The sequence below is a fragment of the Sarcophilus harrisii genome, chromosome 5 (assembly GCF_902635505.1).
Source record: "Sarcophilus harrisii chromosome 5, mSarHar1.11, whole genome shotgun sequence".
Classification (NCBI taxonomy): Eukaryota; Metazoa; Chordata; class Mammalia; order Dasyuromorphia; family Dasyuridae; genus Sarcophilus; species Sarcophilus harrisii.
The window spans coordinates 211,059,278-211,084,176 of NC_045430.1; the positions used below are offsets into that span (position 1 = coordinate 211,059,278).

The 24,899-nt window shown below is 32.1% G+C and overlaps 1 protein-coding gene across 2 annotated transcripts in view; it reads left to right on the forward strand.

Annotated features, from left to right (window-relative positions):
• ZMYND11 (zinc finger MYND-type containing 11) overlaps window positions 1-24,899 on the forward strand; it is a 144,005-nt gene that overhangs the window by 8,027 nt on the left and 111,079 nt on the right. Inside the window, exon 1 of one of the 2 annotated variants that reach the window (XM_031939592.1) lies at window positions 9,356-11,346. The exons of the other annotated variant lie outside the window; for it this stretch is intronic. The gene's annotated coding sequence lies outside the window, so the exon portion shown is untranslated. Of the gene's footprint in view, window positions 1-9,355; window positions 11,347-24,899 lie in introns of those variants that run through there. 2 annotated transcript variants of the gene reach the window in all.

Genomic DNA, 24,899 nt, shown 5'->3' on the forward strand with positions numbered 1-24,899 from the left:
AAATATTCTTGATATATTTGGGAGGGAGTAAGGAAATAAAGAGGAGTCATTCATTGTCTTGAGCAATATAGTCACTTCAGAAAGGTCTCTGTTGGATCATTGCAGTGTGCATTGAAATGGCTGCTGTAAGTGATGAACCTTCACAATTTTATGTTTATATTAATTTAAAACAAAATGAACTCTTACCTCTTCATAAAAATAGGAAGAAATAAATATATCAGGTGATGTGAATTCTAGCCATAATTCTATTGTGTTAAATAGACTCTTCAGTATCCATGTGCAAAGCATGTGTAAATTTAGTTTTAAAAAATTTTTACTTGAGGAAAAATAAGATGTTTTTCTTCAAACTGCCCTTAAATTATGATATTTAAAACATACAATGCTTTGTATGAACTTATTGGAAAGACTTTCTTTCACGTAGATTCTTGAATTTACTAGTGTTTGTTATTCACAAAATTATCATAGTACAGTTTATCCAAAAATGACATTTGGGTAATATATAGATCCTCTGTTTTTAGTAGAGATTTATTAGTCATCTACTCTGTGCCAGGCACTAAACTAGGGCCATTGGATACAAATTAACACGAAGAAGAAACAAAATCTACTCACAAAGAGCTTACAATTGAATGAAAAATTACTGCTAGTCTTTGGTAGTTTTGGACAGTATGCCTTCCTTCTTTTTATTAAATCCATGATTTTATAGATTTATAGATTGAAAGATAAACAAGTGACTCTAAGGGACTGGCTTTTTATACAACTAACCTTAGTTAAGTTTTCAAATGAATATACTTCTGATAAGTGCTGTACTCATAACATATGGCACAATGGGATAGAAAGCACAGATTTATAATTTGCTTTTAAAGCTTGTTAATTCATGTTCTTAAATATTTGTTATCCGATTTTCAGTTACCACATGTATTTGAACATGGGATGTCCTAATTGACCTGTTAATATAGAGGTATGCTTTTATCTTTTAGGAAGAAATGATCTCTTTGTTATTCTTTAAGAATTTGAACTTGGGAATATAGTTTGAAAATTAAATTTTGTTGAGTCAACAGAGTATAATTAGTTGTTCAGTTCCTGAAGTGGAAACAATGAGTTTAATTTAGCATAGAGATAATATTTCAGAGACTTCCCAAAGACTTTATATTGGACATAGCATGAAGAACACTGGGTATGAAATCTGACCTAGTAGGAGAAAATTGTTTTCTTTTTTAAACATCATTATAGAACCAGACTTTTTAATTGAAACTAATTTCAGTAATGGCAGTGTTGATCTTGAATTAATTATTTGCCACTACTTTTCTTATATATAATTATAGTCAGATCCATTTCCTACAATTTTTAGTGGTATCAGACAAATCTTTAGGAGGAGAAAACATATAAGAACAATAACAAATAAAAGAAATAAATAAGAAAGACCACTAAAAGGAAAGATCTGCCATAGAGAACACAGGTTTTATAACTACACTGATTATGTAGATTTAATTATGAAATTAAAGTATTACTAAATACTATGCCATATTGAGAAGATAATTGTTGTGTTTAACAACAACCTCTTCAAGAATAAAGTGCATTTCAAGTTCAGATTATTTTCTTTCCTTTCTTGTGTATTTCTGGCTCTATAATATGACATCCAGAACTCTTAGCAAGTTAGAAGTTTATAGTTTAAAATCACCAACCTGGATTATTATTATTAAATTATTATGCACTTTACTAGAAAATGTATAACAAAAAGTCTTAAAAGGAAAATCATGAATTAGTGAAAATGGAATTTAAATTGCTTAGGATGTGCTTGGACATTTTCTCTGAAATGTGTTGGAATTGTGTGATCTTTTTGACATTAGGAATAGTAATATCTGTTTCTACTTCTGAATAGCTTTGGATTACATTGTAACTTCATTGTGATTGTTTCACCTAGACAATTTCCAGTTTTAAGTGACATGCTGTGTAATCATTTATACCAAATACCAACATATTCAGATTAAGTTTCTCAAATAGGTAAACTGTTTATTTTTGAGAGTGACTGTCTTCTTTTGAACACTCCTTTATCATTTAATGGAAATTATTAAGATATTATAGTATGTGTTTCCTAAGTATTATCTGATAATTTTTAAGAGTCTTAAAGACATAACTAAATTATATGTGGTTCATTGGCTGGTGCTGCTAAAATCAAACTTCCTGTTTACTGTTATTTTAAAAATTATAAATCAGGTTAAAGATATTTCAGTAAATAAAATTTTTAAGATAAAAAATTCAATAACTGCCAATATCCAGTCAAGGTAGTAAAAGCCTTTTTTTTTTTCCTTTTAAAGGGATACAGTAGCATATTTCACAAAGTTGCAAGGGACTCTGAACTGAAAAAGAAACTTCTTTTCATATACCCTTAATTAAATGGCAGCCTGTACTTGAATACTTTCAGAGGGAGAAAGGGGAGGAGATTATCTTCTACCCTCTAAAGTAGCACATTACCGTTGTCACAGCCATAAATGTTAGAAAATTTTTGTTTACACGAATTTGCCTTGCATTTCTCAAAATATTGCCTTTGTTTCTGCTGTATGGGACTAAGTAGAACAAGTTGAACCCCACTTCCATATGACAGCATTATAAATTATTTAAAAACTGTTATCACATTCAAATCCTTTCAGTCTTTTCATTGATTCATTTCTTTGTTTTTAAAGAATTTATTAAGTAAATACTTTACTTTGTGCACTGTGCTAGGGATATTAAAGTAGAACCCAAAATATATATATATATTTTATAGGATTTTTGGGAAGAGCCATTCTCACATACCATGTATCCAATCCCCTTCTCTGTCCTGGTGATCTAGATGTTACTTAACTTAGCAATGTCCATCCTAAAATTTCCTTAGAGCTGAAAATTATTGTCTGCCTAGAGCAGAGTATGGCCTTCTGTTGCTTCTCATTTTTTTTCAATAATTTGCCTCTCTGAAAGCCTTCAACATGTCAAGAAAGGAGGCTAAAAGAAATGAATGGTAAATACTAATTTAACTGCTTTGTGAAGTGTTGAGAATTGATAAAAACTAATGAGGAAAAAAGTATTTTGAATTTATATTTATATGCCATCCTACTTGTTTTCTCCCTTCTCTTTTATCTTGCTTATCAAACAGCTGGTGTGGTTCCAGGCAATGACAGTTGCCATTCTTTAACCTGAATTCAAGATAACATAAATCCTGTTAACACATCTTTTTACACTAAACATAAAAATCAAAGATTCCAACATTTACACTTTAAAAATAATGATGATACTTTTACTATTTTCAAATATTTGTTTTCCCTCCTTTTTGGTTCATTTTATGACCTATCTTTGTATTTATGTACTCCTGACTTCATCTACATTCCTCTCTGTTTCTGACTTGATGAGTTTTTAGGTTATTTTGAGAAGTTAGAAACTCCTCATAACTTCAGATTTCTCAATTGTTAGAATTAAAGGAGTGAGCAATAACAGTTATTTCTCTAGGTGATGTGATCCCTCTTTGAAGTTGGTAGGGTGTTTTAAAATCATATTTTAAAGCATATATCCTTTTTGTTTTATTTTTTAAAATAAGTTTTTATTAATTGACTTGTTTTTTACATTGTAATTATCTCTACAACTAGTACATTGAAAAAGTCCAAAACCAGATACAATATATAACACCTGTGGACTTCCTACCTCCACAAATGAATGTAACTCTTATTCTTTTCCAGTAGTTAATATATGGTTCATACCATTAGTTTTGAACCTCTTCAGCTTGAGTTAATTACTTAAAATAATTAAATGATAGGACATTTTACATGTTAAAAGCTTTTAATCTTTCTATATTTAGACATTGAACCATATATTTCATAAGGGCTATGTGAAAGATTTGATATGTACTTGTATAAAAGTAAGAACTGAATCATTTTAATGTCAGATATTCCCTGTTCCTGTAACTGTACTTTATACCACTTGTTTATGCCAGTCCAAAATTGCTTTTTGGTTTATATTTTTTAAATAATTGACACTTTTAATTTTATATATTACAGACTATAAAATATCAAATGTAAATATGTATCTGTTGTATATATTAACGTATACCAAAGTAATAGCTTATTACTTTTTTTTTCTTTTCTTTCTCTCTCTCTCTCTTTTTTTTTTTTTTTTTTTTTTTGGAAAGGCAATGTTTCCTGAAAGGAAGCTTATATAGTGGATAGAGAACTGACCTCAGAATCTGGAAGATTTGGGTTTAAGTGTTGCCTCTGACTCATACTGATCTTGGGCAAGTTACTGAACCTCTCAGTGCCAAAGAAAACTTTTCCTAAACTCTGAGATGCAGTGTGTGCAAACCTGAACTCTGAGCTCCTATATCAATGAAATTATAATCTCTCACTGGTCTCTATTCTGGGTCTCATGTTTTCAGATGCTTAGAAATGGGGACCGTTTCGTTGTGCAGATCATGATTCATACATGAACCATATCATTTTTCTTTTTTTCTTATATTTGATACATAGAAAAGAAAGGGGAAAGAAAGAGCATTTATATAGCACATACTACATTGATATAGCACATACTACATAAAAACATCTTGTACTTTCATATGAATTTCAAGTATGCTGGAGAGCCTGTTCAAAGACATGAGAGGTAAGACATTGTTTTTAAATAAAGGAATATGGCTGGAAAGTGAACAAAGGTATAAGATTTAAATCCCTAAAAAAGGACTTTATATTTGATTCTATAGGTAATAGGGGATCTCTTAGAGTTTGAATGGTGTGGTGAAAATGTTCAGACCTGTGTTTTAGAAAAATCACATTGGCAGCTCAATGGAAGATGTAAGTGAATAAAGATTTGAGTAAAAGGATGAATTGGAACACTATTGGAATAGTCAAGAAGTGATGAGAGGTTGTGGCTGTGTGAATGTAGATAAAGGGACATCCAAGAGAAATGTAGAAAATGAAAATGTAAGGTATGGCAGGTAATATAGTATATGTGGGGTGTCTAAAGAAATGAGAAGTGATGTGTCTGAATCATAATGGTTACAATGAGAACAAGAAGGGGACAAATAGGAAAAAATTAAAGTATAAGATTTAGCAACTGATTGCCTATATAGAATAAGTAAAGAGGATGTCACAGAGGTTGCAAATTAGGGTGATTGGGAGAATAATGGTGCCCTCAACAATAACAGTGAAATTGTGAGAAAGTGAATTTTAAAAGAAAGCTAATCAATCCTTTTCTGCAAATGTTTAATTTGAAATGCTTATGGTATTTCCAATTAGAAATATCCATCCAGTGGTTGGTGATGAAGGACTCATGGTAAAGAGAGAGATTATATCTGAGAATTATAAATAGTAAGATGATTTACCAAAACCATAGCAACTGGTAAAATCATCAAATGAAGATTATATGGAGAAAAAAGGAGATCCAAGGACAGTCTTGGGTAGTACCCCAAGTTAATGGCCATAACATGGATGAAGAACCAGTGAAAGAGATTTAAGTAGTATGTGTCAAGATAGGAGAAGTATGAGAGCATTATAAAAAAAAAAATCTTAAGAAAGAAGAATTTCCTGGAGGAGGTGATCAGAGATGTAAAGAAGGATAAGGATTAGATATGCCGGCTCAAACAATTGGTAATTGGAGAAAGCAATTTCATTTGATAAGACCAAAAACCTGGTTACAGAGGATTTAGAAGAGAGAAGAGTAATAGTGGAAGCACCTAGTGAAGATGACTTTCTTCAGCCAAAAAAGAGGGGAAAATGTAAAACAGTTGCTATCCAGTATGGTTAAATCAAGTAAAGGATGAGACGTGGGTTTGTTGGCAGCAGGGAAGGAACCAGTAAAGAGGAAGAGATGGAAGATTAGAAATGTGGGAATGATCATGGTAATTTGTTGCAGAGGATAAGGGTGAAAAAGAGGAAAGAAGAAAGTTCTTTATTTATTTTTTTATTGTAATAACTTTTTATTGACAGAACCCATGCCAGGGTAATTTTTTACAACATTATCCCTTGCACTCACTTCTGTTCCAATTTTTCCCTCTCTCCCTCCACCCCCCCCCTAATTGGCAAGCAGTCCTATATATGTTAAATATGTTGCAGTATATCCTAGATACAATATCTGTGTGCAGAACCAAACAGGTCTCTTGTTGCACAGGAAGAATTGGATTCAGAAGGTAGAAATAACCCAGGAAGAAAAACAAAAATGCAAACAGTTTACATTCATTTCCCAGTGTTCTTTCTTTGGGTGTAGCTGCTTCTGTCCATCATTGATCAGTTGAAACTGAGTTAGGTCTCTTTGTCAAAGAAATCCACTTCCATCAAAATACATCTTCATACAGTATCGTTGTTGAAGTATATAATGATCTCCTGGTTCTGCTCATTTCACTTAGCATCAGTTCATGTAAGTCTCTCCAAGCCTCTCTGTATTCATCCTGCTGGTCATTTCTTACAGAACAATAATATTCCATAACATTCATGTACCACAGTTTACCCATGCATTCTCCAATTGATGGGCATCCATTCATTTTCCAGTTTCTAGCCACTACAAAAAGGGCTGCCACAAACATTTTGGCACATACAGGTCCCTTTCCCTTCTTTAGTTTCTCTTTGGGGTATAAGCCCAGTAGGAGCACTGCTGGATCAAAGGGTATGCACAGTTTGATAACTTTTTGGGCATAATTCCAGATTGCTCTCCAGAATGGTTGCATTCGTTCACAACTCCACCAACAATGGATCAGTGTCCCAGTTTTCCCGCATCTCCTCCAACATTCATCATTATTTTTTCCTGTCATCTTAGCCAATCTGACAGGTATGTATTGTTATCTCAGAGTTGTCTTAATTTGCATTTCTCTGATCAATAGTGATTTGGAACACTCATATGAGTGGCAATAGTTTCAATTTCATCATCTGAAAATTGTCTATTCATATCCTTTGATAAATAATTCATATCATTTATCAATTGGAGAATGGCTTGATTTCTTATAAATTAGAGTCAATTCTCTATATTTTGGAAATGAGGCCTTTAACTGTGAAGATGTTTTCCCAGTTTATTGCTTCCCTTCTAATCTTGTTTGCATTAGTTTTGTTTGTACAAAGGCCTTTTAATTTGATGTGATCAAAATTTTCTATTTTGTGATCAGTAATGGTCTCTAGTTCATCTTTGGTCACAGATTTCTTCCTCCTCCACAAGTCTGAGAGATAAACTATCCTTTGTTCCTCCAATTTGTTTATAATCTTGTTCTTTATGCCTAAATCATGGATACATTTTGATCTTATCTTGGTATAGGATGTTAAGTGTGGGTCCATGCCTAATTTCTGCCATACTAATTTCCAGTTATCCCAGCCATTTTTGTCAAATAATGAATTCTTATCCCAAAAGTTAGGATCTTTGGGTTTGTCAAACACTAGATTGCTATAGTTGACTATTCTGTCTTGTGAACCTAACCTATTCCACTGATCAACTAATCTATTTCTTAGCCAATACCAAATGGTTTTGGTGACTGCTGCTTTATAATATAGTTTTAGATCTGGTACAGCTAGACCACCTTCATTTGATTTTTTTTTTCATTTATTTCCTTGAGATTCTCGACCTTTTATTCTTCCATATAAATTTTGTTGTTATATTTTCTAGATCATTAAAATATTTTCTTGAAAGTCTGATTGGTATAGCCCTAAATAAATAGATTAGTTTAGGGAGTATTGTCATGTTTATTATATTCGCTCGGCCTATCCAAGAGCACTTAATATTTTTTCCAATTATTTAAGTCTGACTTTATTTGTGTGGAAAGTTTTTTGTAATTTTGCTCATATAATTCCTGACTTTCCTTTGGTAGATAGATTCTCAAATATTTTATGCTGTCAACAGTTATTTTGAATAGAATTTTTCTTTGTATCTCTTGCTGTTGGATTTTGTTGGTGATGTATAAAAATGCTGAGGATTCATGGGGATTTATTTTGTAGAGAAGAGAGTTCTTGATGAATGATTTAAACATTTTTGGTGAAGCATAGAGAAAGGTCCTCCTCACCAAGGAAGATTGAGGGAAAGGAGTGTTCTGTGTATCTTGAAAAAAGAAGAAAATTTTTTCAGGGCCTACTATGGTGAGTGGGGTAAGGAATCAGTTGTCAGGATTGAATTCTTGCACTAAGCCAATCTCAAATAGTGAGCATAAATCTGTAGTGGATGAAGTTAAGCACAATTTTGTGAATATAGAAATGGAAATGAAGGAGTTAGATGGTGGGAATCTGGGATTGAGGTATATCAAGGCATGATTGATATGTGCTACTGGACCAGGGAACAAAGGATTCAAGAGAACAGGTTCCTCAAATAGGACAAAATTGGGAAGGGAGAAGGCAGAGCAAGTGGGATTACTTGATATGCCCTTGTGGGATGGAGGGATTGAAAGTCATAGTTAAAATAAAGTTAGAAGGAATGAGGCACAGAACAAGATGAAAGATTATGATCAGCTTAAGGAAATTCAAATTTTTTGAACAAGAAAATAGAACACTTGCGGTGAATGTCAATATTAGGGGTCTATAAGATATTCTGCCTTTGCTTTTTAAAGCAAGGTATAATTTTCCCCACTCCTCTACATCTTTTTAAATCCTTTACACTAGCATCACCCATTACTCACAAATCAGTTTTATTTGTTCTCAATAGTAACTTCTTAGGCAAATATTTTTAATGTTTTTTACACTTCATCACCTTTACACTAGTATCACCCATTACTTTTTAAATCCTAATAAAACCTAATTTTTTCAAAATTTAGCTCACTTTTACACTTCATCTTTTGCTATGAGAAGCCTCTTATATTCAGTTGGCTGGCATTTATTTTTTTCTCCTTCTCACCCTTCTCTAATTAAAACAAGAAAAAAGAAAACCCTTTTGATTTGTAATCAAGTAAAACAAATTCTCATATACAAAAATATGTCTCACTCTAAATCTCAAGTCCATTATTCTGTCAGTATGTAGGCAGCATTCTCTGTCATTGGTACTCTGGAGTGGTGGTTAGTTATTGCATTGATTGGAATTACTAAGACTTTCAGACTTTATTTTGTCTTTATAGTATTATTGTATAATTTTTTTCTTACGGTTCTGCTGATTTCTTCAGGCTGTTCATAGAAGTCTTCCTAGATTTTTCTTGCACCATCTCTTTTATGATTTCTTATTGCCCAATGTTATTCTATTAGATCACATACTATAATTTGTTCATTTCTTCTCTAGTTTATGGTTACCCCCTTATTTTCCATTTTTTAACCACTATAAAAGGCACTGCTATAAATAGTTTTGTATATATAGATTCTTTTTGTTCTTTCTTTGATCTCTGAATTATACACTTAATAAATAGTATTGCTAGGTCAGGGTTTTTGTTTTGTTTTGTTTTGTTTTGTTTTTTTACCATTTTTGTTGTTTAACTTTTCATGTGCTTATAAATTCAGTTCCTCCAGATTGTAGCTTTTAAAGTAGGGATTACATGTGAAGGACCAAGTTTTGCTACTTTATTTCTACTATATTTAACATATTGCTATGCAAATAAAAACAGTATTTTGTTGAACAAATTAAAAGGTAAATCACAATAATGGAAAGGGCATGGATATTCCACAATAGACAATAATCAGCAGTCCTGAAAAACTGAGAACTGATGACAGATATTCAACTATAAAATGTCTTTCACTACCACATAGTTAAAAGTTATTAAAATCAGTTTTATTTGTTCTCAATAGTAACTTCTTAGGCAAATATTTTTAATGTTTTTGAATAAATCCATTGTTAATTTACACTTGTAGTACAAACATGAATTATGTGTCTTCTGTTTCAAAATAGATATCCTACTCTTTGGTAAATGTAGAGAAGTCAGCAGTAATGTAATTAAGTTTTCTAATGGTAATGTTTTATCATGTCCTTTGCCTCCAAGTGTATTAGTTTTACAAACTTCCAAATGTAGGTATAATATTGCATTTGACTAAGTTTTCTCCAATTTCTTCTTTCTTTTGCAGTTTTAATGATTTTCATAAAACCAGTAAAGCATTTGTTAAATGATTTATCTTCTCTGAAGCACAGTGATAACTTCAGTTCCTATTTAACATATATGCAAAATATGTCTTTGAAATAAATTGGTCTTTTAAGCAAAATATTGCTTTAGGCAAAATATCTAGAATCATACACAAAGTTTTCTTTCCTTGATAAAATTATTAGTAATACCAACCACTGGTTATAGTATTATTTCCAAATTATGCCATGCTTGTCCAGCTTTTATTTTTTAATCTAATAGGCTTTGAAGAATTGTAGTGTGCCCTATTTATTACCTGATGTTTATATAATGTTTTAAGGTTTGTAAAGCACTTTACATACTTTTCTTTATTTGAAAAACCACAGGTATTTTTATGGCAGTTTGTAAGCTTAGATAAGTTTAGTGATTTGAACATGGTCACACTGTTAGCAGTTGTCAGAAACAGAATTTGAATTCAGATTCTTTTTAACCTCAAGTCTAGCACTTTTCCTTCTATACTATGCTGCTTTTTTAGTGCTACTACTTCTACTGTTGCTCAAGGTCATCAATTCCCCATTTTATTATGTAATATTGATCTCATGTCTTCCTCCCCAGATTAACTCTTATTCTTTTGCAGTATTGAGTCTGTTTCTATTTGACCCAGCAACTATTCTCTAATCATTACTAAATCTAACTATTTCCTGGCTCAGGTCTTTGGTTGTTAGTGATAGAATGATTGCTTTAGATTTTGCTGACAAACATGTTCTAAGTCAAGAGGTTGGGATAGATAGGGAAAAGGGAGGAAAAAAAGAATGAATGTAGGGAGGGAGGAAGAGCGAAATGAGGAGGAGATATAGGAAGAGACAGGAGGGAGAGAGAAATTGAGTATAAAGGAAAGAGGAAGAAAAATGTGATGGGAGTATGACCATGTTAAATTCTAAGTATAAGAATGTTCAGGAATATAAGTGACAAGTGACTGGGATGGTGTAAGAAGGAGGAGAAATTATAAGAAAATATCACATAAATCAGCAAAGGAAAAGTGAAGATGACTAATATCAAGTGAAGTCAAAGTACATTATAATTTTGCCACATACTGTGATCACTGATCACAGCAGACAGAGCAAGAGGTGAAAGCTTCTGGTTCTTGGAATAATTAACCAAAATATGGGAATTAGGCTGCCAATATTATGCAAGTATAGTTTGTCAGGACTAAAAAGTTGGTCAGTGCTGATTGAAAAGAATATAAACATGTATTTGTAACTTCAGCATGTTAATAGATTTCTGCATTTTGCAGCCCAACTGTGATTTCTTATCCCGTGTCCTTTCTGGCTGATGTTCTTTCATAGATGTTTTACAAAGGATCTGCATTTCGATGGGTCTTTGTGCATTCTGTGAGTAACAGTGTAATACTTAATTTCTTTTCATCTATTACCCCTCACTTTTGCTAAATAGTTGCCTAAGTTTTTCACTCATGCATTTCTTCAAAACTGTCTCTTACTATTTCATGCATGCCTTTTGGGTTACCTGTGACTTTGATTCTTCAAAGAGTGTTTGATTCCTAGATTCATGACTATAAAGCATTTCTGGGAAAACATTTTTATTTAAAAGATAGATTTTGTGTTGGGAACCAATCTGTAATATTTTCCAAATGCAGTTTGACACCTCTTTCTTATGGGTATTTTAGTTATATTTTCAGTATAATTTGAAATTGTTTTTCAGAAAGCTTGGACCAATTCACAATTCCACCAGTGGTATAAGAGTGTGCTTTTTTCCCCACAGTCCTTTCACAATCAACTATTTTCACATTTGTTATATTTACAAATTTGCTGTGTATGAGGTGAAACTCAGGATTGTTTTGATGTTCATTTCTATTATTTTCTGCGAGGAATCTTTCATCTAATGGTTAGTAGTTTGCAATCTTTTTGAAAACTATTTGTTCATACACCTTGATTACCTGCCCATTGAGGGAGCAGCTCTTGGATTTAAACATTTATATTAATTTGTTTTTTATACACACACACACACACACACACACACATTGGATATGAGATCCATATCAGAAATAATTGATGCAAAGGTTTTTGGTTTTTTCCCACAATCAATATATTTTTTTCTTATTATATTGATTTTGTTCATATAGAAGTTTTTTTTTTTTTTAATTTCATGTAGTCAAAATGACCCATTTTATTTTCTCTGGTCTTCTCACTTTGTTAAGAATTATTTCCCTAGTCTTAGTATGAAAATTATCTAGCCTAATTTTCTTCTTTTTTTTTTTTAGGGTATAATCTTTTTCTTTTAAGACATGTTTCAATTTGAGCTTATTATGAAATGTCTATGGTGTAAAATGTTCATCCTGATTTCTGCCAAACTGCTTTCCAGTTTTCCAAGCAGTTCTTATCAAATAGAACATTATCTGGTTTATAGAGAGCACTAGGTTATTAAATTTAATTATTTCTGATGATTTCTTTTCTATTCTCTTTCACTTAATCCACTGTTGTGTATTTTAACAAGTTCCAAAGTGTTTTGATGTTCATTGCTTTTAATGTAATTTGAGATTTAAAGGTATTTTCTCTCTTTATTTAGATCTCCACCAACACCACTCCATTATTTCTTTTGATTTTAGGTAGTAATTTTTGTTTATTTGTTTTGAGTGCTACTTTAGGCTTGTTTTTTTTTTTCTTCCATTGTTTTTTACTCTAGGTTTTAAAATAATTTTTGAATTTAAAATTAAGTCTACCCTGGGCTGCCATTTATTTTTGCTCTAGGGAAATTGCTGGTTAAGGCAATTTCTGGGTTCTTTTGTCCTCTTAATGGGGACTGCCTTAATTTTGTTAAATTTTTTCAGGAAATGATGGTAAAGGAAATAATTTTCTCTCCATTTTCATTTTTGGATAATAACTCATTGGAATAGGTTATCTTGAAGTTGTTGCTACCATACACAGTGCCTTTTCCTCTTTCTCCTAATTTGTGTTGATTTTTACCTTTAACTAGTATGTTTTGGGTCTCGCTCATATAGCCGATTTCCTTTATGACTTTCTTGAGTAACATCACTGACTATTGAGAGGCATCTTCATTTCTTTTTATGTTGCTACTCAGTTGCTTATCATGTCTTGTGCCTACCAACTCTTATTGAATATCCTTCATGTATAATATACATTATTATAATATATGTAGTTGAAACCACAGACTATTAATCCCTTTAGTTTCTTAAACCTGAACTATATTTTCTTATATGTTTTGTATAGCAGGATTAACTACAAATCATTATACAGTTTATTCAGTTTTTTTGTGAATAAAAATCTAAAAGATAGTGTGGAAAAGATTCAGTGTTATAGTATACTTCTTTTAGACTTTACACCAGTGTCATTATTATCATAGAATTGCAGATATGAAAGAGACTTCAGAAGTCCTCTATTCTAACACTTATCTAAAGGAAAAATCCTGTCTACATCATTGTTGACAATTTATCATGAAATTTTTGCTTAAAAATAGGTATTTTAATCCCCTTAGATAATAATCTATCCTGGTTTTGAGATGTCTATTACAAAGTTTTCCCTTATAAAAACTGAAATGTGCTTTCCTAATACTTTTCACTAATATCCTCTGCATCAAGCAGAACCATTCTAATATCATTTTCACATGATGAATCTCAAAATCTATGAAGTTCTTAAGTTAATGAGATTGAAGGCTGGAAGGGACTTTAGAAACCACCTAGTTCAAAATATTCCTTTCCTCCCCACATTTTACAGATGCAAAAACTGATGCCCACAGAGGTTTAAGTCACGTTGCTCAAGTTGTAGAAACAGTATTTGAAGTGAGGTATTTGACTTTGAATCCAATGTTCTTTTCACTTCAACCTCTTACTTCATCACCAGCATAAATCTTTTGTGTCTCCAAGTTAAATAGTAACTCACAGTTATTAAGTGATATAAGTGTTACAAAGTGCTTTCCTTACAACTCTGCAATAGAGCATTAGTATAGCCACTATGCAGAGGAGAAAACAAACTTACAACAGACTTACAAAGTTTTATAGGTTGGTTGAATTTCTGATTATGAAGCTATTAAGTATCAGATTAGAATTTGACCTCAAATGTCCTGACTTTTGAACTCTTTGCTTTCCACCAATCCTTGAATTGCATGTTTGTTTAGTTTTTTTTTTAAGATTCATTCTAAATTTAGTAATTATCTACAAAAACAAATTTTCCCATGCACAGATAAAAATACATTGCATGAAACAAACTTCTGCTGTATGCTTGGTTTTTTTTTAAGTGTATATTGATCTTAACCAAATTGTGACAAATATTTTGTTTCTGTCCTCTTTTGAATTATTCTTTCTTTTTCTGGATTTTGTTAATTTGTTCTTATATATAAAGTCAGTTTATAAGTTCCGATTCTTTTTTTTTAACTTTGTATTATGTCAAGTCTGCCCATATTTATTTGAAATTTTGTCGTATAATATTATACATTAATATAGTAAATATTAATATGCTTTTATATGATAAATATTTTGATAAATAAATGATAAATATGGATTGTTTAACTCCATATCATTAAACATCTCAGTTGTTGGAAACATGTTTTTTCTTATTATGAATAAAGATACCATCAGTACTTTTGTACATATAGATTTTTTTCCTCTACAATGGTATTATAGGATCAAAGGGAATTAAGTTTTGTACTTGATGTAAAATGGCATATTGCTATAAAGGTTGCACTTTTATAACTTTATCAGCAATATAATGATAGCTTGCCTGTTTTTTTGTGCACATGTGAGTTGGGCCCAAACACATATACCCCATCACCACCACCACTTGATGTTAATATTTTAAACAACTATCTTTGATATTTACATGACCTTAAATCCCCTTAACAGGGGTATGCTGGTGAATGTTTAGCAATCAGCTCTTTGGGAGGGTGAGGGGGAGTGTACACAAGATAATACATTTTCATTATTTAAGTCTAGACAGTTAACAAACCAGCCTGATGTGTAGCTTTTGCCAATTCTGAAGGAGTAATCCTTCCTCTGAAAATTAAAATTTATCAACTGATTTTTTTTTTTACCCCAATTCAAACAAGCTCCGCCATATTTTTACTCCTCGTTCTGGTCATTTTTCTCTGGATGTCCTCTCCTAGCTTTTTAATGACCTTTTAAAAATGGTGCCCAGACCTGAAAATTCTGTGTGTGTGTGTGTAAGTGTAAAAACAGATGTGGTATGACCAGGGTGAATATATGGCAAGACTGTTGCCTTTTTTATTCTGGATACTATATTCACTTTTAATGCAGCCTGAAACTATGTGCCTTTTTTGGTCCGTGAAACAGGGCTGATTTATTGGATTGGCAGTTGGCAGTCTTTTCAAATGACCTGCTTTTTAATCGTGTCTTCATCAGTTGGTATATGGGCAAGATTTCTATAGTATATTAGAAGTATAATTCCTGGCATCATGGATTTTGCAATCTAATGGTTAGCCAATTTTGTTTTAAGTATGGAAGGAGAGAAATGGAACCTACCATTTTAGAAAAAAAAAGTGCTTTGAGAAAAGAATTTATTGTGGAGGCTTAAACTTATTCATTTTTGTACTAAAATTATTAAAGTTTAGAAATGTTAGTTGAATATGTAAAATAATATATTTTGATTAATTCATTCATATTTTTGTTGGTTGTTATTTCATTGACATAGTGACTTTGTCTATTCATGCAGATCACAATTTCTCCATTGCCCTTACATCCTGTCCTGTCCTTTGTATTTTCTCATAAATCATCTGTGGAGGCCTTTGGCTAGTAGACAATGCAAAATTGTACAGAATTTAAAATACAAGTATATTTGCTGAATTACTTTCTTGTACACTTATAATTTTGGCTGCATATTCCCATGGTAATAATTATTTAATCTTAATATGCACTCTGAGAAATATTTTGTATTTGTCAGTATGCAATTTACATGCATTAATTTACTTATGCATCCAGTAAAATCATATGTAGAATTGTACAAAAGTACAGTTAAACCATGATCTTTTTTCTTATCTTACACAAGTTTATTAAAATGATACCTAATTTTTAACATAGTACATTTCACTTATGCAACAGATAGTGATTAAGTACCTTACACAGCATTATGTTATGTACTTGGGATACATAGATGAAAGATGGCATCTTTACATTAAAGATTATCTCTTTACATTTGAAGAAACAGATTTAGAGAGGTTAGATAGATTATCCATTTATCCACAGTTGTTTGGTATTGGAGGTCAGCTTTGAGCCCAGGTCTTCTTAATGGCAACTCCATTGCATTATTGCAATATTGCAGTATTGATTTGAATTGAATTATGTATTCTGCTACAGCAATCTATAGGTGTCTTGCTTTCTAGCTTTACTTTTCTGTGTTAGTTTAAGTAAAAGTCCCTTCTAGAGCCTCTGGTTCTTCTATCTATTCAGTTCTCAAAATATTGACAATTATTATTCAGCTTAATTGCTTACTTACTCTTTAGCTTTAACCTGTTGTAAAACATTAGCAGGATTTCATCTGTTTGGAACTAACACACACAGTCTTTGAATTGGTGAACACTTTTTTTTAATGATTGAATTTTGAAAGACTGGTTGTACGAGCTTTCTTCTGCAGTCCATTCAAAGATAATCCAAGGTAGTGTTCCTTGAATCTTGGGCTCCTAGCAGCAGAGCAAACAGGTGGACTCATGGACAATAGCATAAGAGACCTTCCAGCTTCCAACTTATATTTTAGTTATATGACATTAAGAACCTTTTTTGTGCAGCATGCTGTACTAAGAACTAAAGAGGGCTATTGCTGGTCTCTGCTCTTGTGAAGCTTATATCTAGTAAGGAAGTATACCAGGCACAAAAGTGACTGTAAAGTAATACATGCTAAGTGTATATGAAAGCTATGTCCTGTGGAGTTCTATCATGAAAGATCATTATCATCTGGAGGAAATGAGGAAATATTTTGTGAAGATAATTAGTAATCAAACTGAAAGGAAAAGCAGGAATTCAGTAGACTGAGAGAGGGAAGAAATAGAGTGGGGAAGGAGAGAGATTCTAGGTATAAGAAACAGTATCATCATAATTGGGAAAGTACAAAGCATGTCCAGAGGGCATGCAGCATTGAATTATGTTTGGGAGGGATTTCCAAGCTCTGGTTTGAACTTTATAGGAAAGGCATTAGGGGAACACTGAAGATTTTTGAACTCAGAGATAACTATGAGTAGATCTTTTAATACGGAAGAGTATTAGTCTGGAAAAAGCATGCATTGTGAGTGGAAGATTTTAGGTTTGGGTATAATGGAAATGGCAGGAATAGGGATTAGGAGAGATACCAAGTTGCTATTGAGGAAGAATTCTCTCTAACCTGCCTTGGTGGCATGGAGTCCTCATCCTTCTCTTTTATTACATAGAAATTTAATCATAAATGCTTTAAACTGAAAGAGAGAGAAAACTGCCTGTTTATGTTCACCAAACTATATAACAAATTGCAGTCGACCTATATCAAAATTCACAAAAGACAAAAGTTTTTCTATGTTTTTTTTTTAATCCAATAAAGAAACCAAAGGCCTCAGGTATTTATAGGCAGATGTATAGTGAATTTGTAAATAAGATCAATTAGAAATTGCAATATAAGGGCATTTATAGATATCATTAATGCTGAATAGGATGATTATTAAGAATTAAATATGTCTCTGAGAGGAGGGCACATATCTCATTTAAAAGAAATATGAAGGGTAGAGGGAGGTGAGAGGCCTACAGTCACAGTAGCATTATGTACTAGTTAATGCTACAGCAGTCATCATCCTAGGAATACAGATTCAGAGCAATGAAAGAGCCTTTCCTTAGGGACCATGCACTCTACTGGATATAGTGGATGTAGATAAATGCAAAGTAATTTTAGTTGGGAGAGACTGTGGGCTGTGTCTCAGAATTAGTAGCTAAAGGCTTAGAGGCGGAATTTGAGCCAAGCTTTAAAATTGAAAGTCTGAATTCTGAGAGGCAAAGGTAGGAGGGGATATGAATAATATTCTAGGCATGAAGGAAAAGCATGAAATGGGAGATGGAGAGTTATATGTGAGAAGACTAATTTGACTGGAGCATATTTACATATATATATATATATCACAAGAAAGGGAATAATAGGTAACATATTCCCTACTCCCTTAGATAGAAAAAGAAGATAGCAAAATATAAGGGATCTGATCTGAATCCACTCACTTTCCTCTCTTCTCTTTCCCAGATTTGAGTTATTGGTTGTTATACTTTCTCTGATAATGGTAGTAGTTTTTATTTTGGAATTTTTTTTAGGAGGTGATTGGTTTTGCTATGTTTTGCTTTCCCTTTTTTGGAGGCAGTTGGGGTTAAGGGCAAGTTAAGTGACCTGTCCAGGGTCATACAGCTCCTCTTGACTCTAGGGTAGGTGCTCTATCTCTGTTCCACTTAGCTATCCCCTGAAATGATTGGCTTTTTTTTTTTTCATTTTCACTTTATCTGATTTTGGTAATTATAGATAGTTTTCGTTTATGATTTCTTTTTTTTGGGGGGGGAGAATATGGTTGTTAGCCTTTTTATTCCCTCATCCTCCCAGGAATTCTGATTTCTTCATTTTTTTTTAATATTTTGCATTTGTTCTTATATTTGTTTCATGAAATCACTCTGCTTAGCGAATTCTCATTTTCAAGGATCTGTTATTTTGATAAGAATTTTTATCTGCTGTTTTAACCTATTTATTTATTTGCTTCCAATTCTTTCCTTCAGAATGCTTATTTCATATGTAAATCTATTTTTAAAAAATCTTTCATTTCTTTCAGAAATGTATAGTCCTATACATTTATATATATAAAATGTTTATATACATTTTATATACATATACTAGGCCTTTTCTTTTTCTTTGGGCCTTTGCAAATAGTTGAAATAGTTGTTTTGGAATTACATTCTTCTGTATTTACCTTTTTGCCATCTCTTGACCCATATTTCTTCAAAGTATTCCTGTCATCTCTTGATTCAGACTTTGCCAAGGTCTCATCCACCCATTCTCACATTATTTTAGTTGGTCAGGCATCTTTTCACCCTTAACTCAATATCCTGTGTTCCTGACTGAATTTTACCTCCTTCATATGTTTGGAATGTGGGCCAAGCTTCCATGGCCTCAGTGAAAGGTCTGCAGTTGGCTGTCTCTAGTTAGAATGCCACCACTCTAGTGCATGAAATAAATGCCAGAGTGGCAACATTCCATCCACCAGGAGAGGCTCTATGTAGTCTTCTGGTCTGTTCACCTGAGCTTATTGCAATATTTTTTTTCAGCTTTGAGGCTTCTGGCTGTTTTGGGGGGAGTTATAGACTAAATTGAATTTTTTTCAATCATTTTTGGTTTTGATGCTCTTTTTAGAACATTGTGGGAGAGCTAGATTCTTCTGTGCTCTTCTTTCATGTCTCATATTACCTTGAACCCTATAGATGTTTCCTAATCCAAATACTTTTACATTGTATTAAAAAAAAATTCTTTGCAATTATACACCTATCTTCTGTGAATCATTTTATCTCTTTTCATAAGATACTAGAATACCTTTATCTGTTGTATTAGATAATAATTTTTATAATTGAAAGTATGATTGGATAATTTCCCATACTCAATTTTATGTTTTAATTGCCAATAACTTTTTTGTTTTTTGAAATGGTTTATTATAAATTTAATATTACTTAGGAACAAAAATAAGTATTTTTTAAAACTTCATTAAAAAATTAAATCAACATTACTTGCTACTATGTAACCTTGAACAAATCACTCAACTTCTCTGTGCCTTAGTTTCCCATCTATTAAAAACAAACTTTGAAATTTTTTTCTGTGCTGAATTTATGATCTTATGGCCTATTATTTGCTTCTTTATTGCTTTAAGATTTGTATGTCCATTTCTTGTGTTTGTATTCTAAAGTAGCTGTATTTTAAAGTAATCACTCTCTTTTGCTTTTAGCACATATTATTATTTGCAGTGAGCCAAAATATTTATATTTCTTTATCAATTTAAAATGGATGCTGTAATAGTTATTTTCCTGGGAATTTCTGGGATTCTGACATTGAGTTTTGTGTCTTTTGATTTTTATTAGAACATAAATTATTATGTAGTAGGATGTCCATAAACAAATATTAGATTGGATTTTAGCACACCTCTTAATGAAAAATGAGCACATAAAGCATAAGTAAAGTACTGAGTTGGATTAGATGCCCTAATATTGAATTTATGTAGCTGAAACTTCAGTTTTGTTTAACAAGTTTTTGTTATGGATCCTAATACATCATTTCATTCTAAATCATTTTTACAATAAAGTTTTCATATATTTGTTGTTTCTGTAGGAAATAATGTCCACATGTTAGTATTTTTATGTGGATATATTTCTGACATCTTGAAAATGTAAAAACATTACCATTTCACACTACAAATTGCTGATTGTTAGTTATAATAACAATAGCTTTTTGCTTTTGCAGTCGATTAGCATTTAATTTTAAAACACATTTCCCCCTAAATACTTGGAAACTTATAAGTAAAGTTTTCTTATGTTTACAGAAAAGAAGCACAAATAAAAACTTTATATTTTGTTATTTCAGTGGTTACTCTTCACACAGATAGAACTGAAAGTGCATTTAATATCTCAGGATAGGGAAAAGATATATTGTCTTTCTATTTTCCTTTGGGGTTTTTTAACCAAGATTCCATATGCTTAAAAATATTAATATATCATTGTCTATCTTCTTAAGAAATGCCTGGCGTTTTGGTTAACAACTGACATACAGACTTTGCTTAATCAATGTCAACAGGTTGCTAGTAATTATAATGATAGTAATAAGGGCTAGCATTTTTATAGTGCTTTCAGGTTTGCAAAGTGCTTTATAAATATTGTTTCATTTAAGTCTCATGACAACCCTGGATGGTTACTGCTATTATTATCCACATTTTACAGATGAGAATACTGATGTAGAGGTTGTGACTCAACCAGAGTTACAAAGATAAGTATCTGGGGCAAGATTTGAACTTGGGTCTATTTGACTTTCATTGTAGTACTTTACCCATTACATTGTTTACTTCCTTCCTGATTACTAGTTTATATTTTCTGGCTAAAGTTTAGAAGCACTTTTTTTCCTTAATAAATACAGAAAGGATTAAACTGTTTTCAGGGCTAAATATAAGAAAGTATATGGCAAAAAATGCCCCCCAAAAATGTGTGAAATAGTTACAATTAAACTCATTTTTGAAAATGTGTTTACATATGTATGTATATACATATATATTTATGAAGTGGTATAAATGCATAACAAAATTATACTTTTATTTAGAGGAATAGATTTTTAGAATGATATGATCAGATCTTTAGTAAAATCACTTTGGCAGTTCTAGAAGGATGGATTGGAGTGAAGAAAGATTTGAAGTCTGGAGACTAATTAGAAGATTCTTGCAGTAACCTAGGCTAGAGGTAAAAAGTGCCTGAACTAGGATGTAAATGTGTTTGAAGAACAAAGGACAAATCTGAGACATTTTGTGAAGTTTGAAATGGCTAGATTTGACAAATAATTATGTGTGTGGAATAAAGAAGAAAGAAGAATTGAGAATGGGTAATATCTCTGTTTTATAACTCTTTTTCTAAAATAATGTTGATGACCTTGACAACATTAGGGAAGTTTGAAAGAAGTGTAGGTGGAGTTATAGGGAGAGATAATGAATTTGTCTTTAGAGATATTGATTTTAGTATACCTTTGAATGAATTAATGAAGCATTGATAAGTGTTTAGTATATGCAAATCACTGGGGATACAAATAAGATAATAAGAAAGTGCCTTGATTAATCTCAAGAATTTGACATTTTCATGGGGAAGATAGGAAATATATAAGATTTCAGTTGCAAGTCAAATTTAAAAGATCTCATAGTTCTTAAGGAGCAGCAGCAAAACAAATCGCTAACATCTATTCTTTAATGTCACGTCACTGATAAAACCATATCAGTTACTGATGTTGAACCACTTGACCATTATTGATAAGATTTTTTTTTTTTTTTTGCTGGGTCTTAGATACGGCTGTAGTGTCATGCAAGAGCAATTGCCATGCTGAATCTCCACTGGGACTGCTTTCCTGGATGCTGCTTAGGGACATTGGGCTATTCTCAAGCTTCTTGAATTCAGGGTCCTTGGCTATCTCTGTCAGGGTGTGAAGGTAATAATGGTGATTTGATTGGGTGGTTTATATACTAATTCCTTTCTCCCTTGGAATTATGTTTGTTTGCTTTGTGAGAGGAACTTGGTTGGCAATTAATTGGCAAGGTTTCCCTATTCCATAGTAGTTGCTTCCACAAATTATACCTCTGAGAGCTGAACTAGAAGCAAGACTAGTCATTAGAAGTCCTCCTTCTGAGGCTTCTGTTCTCATTTTTCACCTGTACAGGTTGAGATGTCCAGCAGTTGGATATGTGAGAATAGTGTCAAAGGAAAGAGAAGATTCCTGGATTTGTAGATTTGGGGGTTCTCTCCTTAAAAATGATTTTTGAATCATGGGAGCTGCTAAGATCACTAGCAGAGGAGATATAGGCTAGAGAAAGAAAGAAAGAAAAAAAAGGCCCAGGACTGAATTCTGAGATATATCCATATTTAGTAGGCAGAACATAAATGATGACTGTGAAGTAAAAGGATTTTTGCAATAAACATAGATGTTATCCTTATCTCCTCATTTATTTCTAACCTTCCATGGCCATTCTGTTGCTGTCTTGTCAAGTCCAGCTTTGTAGCATGTCTCACCAGCATCCCTTTACCTTTTCTAATACTACCTATACTCTAGTGCAGCTCTTTATCACCTCATGCTTGGACTTATATTTTGATTGATTTTATTTTCTCAAGTCTCTCCCTAGTCTTGTCATCTTCCACAGAGCTGTCAAATTGATTATCTTAAACTGATTTTGGAGAGCAATTTGGAAATATGCCCAAAGAATTATTAAACTGCCTTTGACATTTATACCTTTTGACCTAGCTATCTCGCAATTTTTTCTATTTCTAAAGAAAAGCAGTGGAAAAGAAGAACTTATATGTTCTAAATATAATACCTATAGCTGCTCTATTTTTGTTGGTAAAGAATTGGAAATCTCCAACAATTGGGACACGGCCAAACAATTTGTGGTATGTGATTGTAATGGAATATTGCAGTGGAATAAGAAATGATTAGCCCAGTGAAAAACATGGAACAACATGGAAAGACTTGGATGAAACAATGAAGAATGAAATGGGCAGGACCTAGAGAGTAATGTATACAGTACAAAAATGTTGTTTTAAGAATGACTTTGAATGAATAACTTATTTTGTCTATCATAAATATCTAAATTAACTATAAAGAACATATGAAGAAGGTACTGTTAGCATATAGAGAAATAAGTGTTAAATAGAATATATATAGGTATATATATACCTATATATATATGTAATAATTTTATGGGTGTGTGTATGTGTACTTATTTCTGTCTAATGGTAGCCATTCTAGGGACAAAGAGAAGGAAAAGAAAAAAAATTTGAATGACAATTTTGCTGTAGTTGTGAAAGCAATAACAAGTTTTACATAGATTTGCAGTTTCATGTGCTCAATAAGTGCTGTCACAGAAATTCTTGTTTTATTTAAATTAAATTTTTCCAAATAATTGATCTTCCTAAATATATTTTTTAATGAAAGTACATATATAATTTTAAAAAATGTTTTTCTAGTAAGCTGGGGGAAATAATTTTTTAAATTGGTCTTCTTAAAAATGGGTCTGATCTTTTCATCCTTTATTAAATAAACTATAGTGGCTCCTTATAATTTTCAAGATCAAACATAAAGGTCTCTTTTTATCATTCAAAACTTTTTATAACCTGGCCCCCTTCTACCTTTCCAGTCTTCTTATTCATTATTCCCAAGTACTCCTTAGTCTTTTTAGTCCTTTTTCTATGCATTTCTCTGGGCTTTTGTCTACTCCTGGGATTTTCTCCCTCTGGTTTCTCCACATTTCTTCTAAATCCCAGCTAAATGCTCATTTTCTTTGTACAAGAAGCTTTTTCCCAGTCCCACTTAATGCTATTGTCTTCTTTCAGTTGAACACTTCAAGGGAATTCTATAATAAATTATTTATACATTAGATTGGGAACTCTTTTGAGATTAGGAATTGGGTTTTTGTTTATTTTTTATTTTGTGTCCCTACTATCTACTACAGTGTCTAGCTCATAGTATGTACATAATACTTTTGGATTTGATTTGACCACGAAAAGGGCTAGAAAAGCCAAATTATGAGAAGGAGTTGTGGAGGTTAAGATAAAAAATAGAGATAGTATTATATAGTCAGGTTTTTAAGTTTAGCTGTGACAGGAAAAAAGAATTAATTGAAATATCTCATAGGTGGGGAGAGGTTAAAAGAAAGTCAGTTAACCATTTAGTAAGTTCCTATTGTGTGTCAAAGGCAAAAACATGATAGTGCTCTCAAGGAGATAGATGCTTTTCTAATGAGACAATATTCATTGTATACATGGCATAAAAAGAAGTTAGTTGGGTGACACTCAGATCATAGGAGTCAGAAAGCCCTGACTTCAACTCCAGCCTTAGATATTTAGATACTTGGGCACATCAAAACCCCATTTTCTTTAATTTCTCATCTATAAAATGAACTGGAAAATGAAATTGCGAATCAGCATTTTTATCAAAACCCCAAATTGGGTCATAAAATACTGAACATGACTGAAACAATTGAACAATGGCAAATAGTAGGTAATTTTTGAAGAAAGTAACTGGGAACTCTGATGAGGAAAACTTCATTCAGAAATAAGAACTTGAGCTGACTCTTGAAGGAGGCCAAGGGAAATAGCGGGGTAAAAAAGAAGAGGAGGACATTGTGAAGTAATAACAATGAAAGTGCATGGGGTTGGGAAATGGAATATTATGTGTAAGAAACAGTT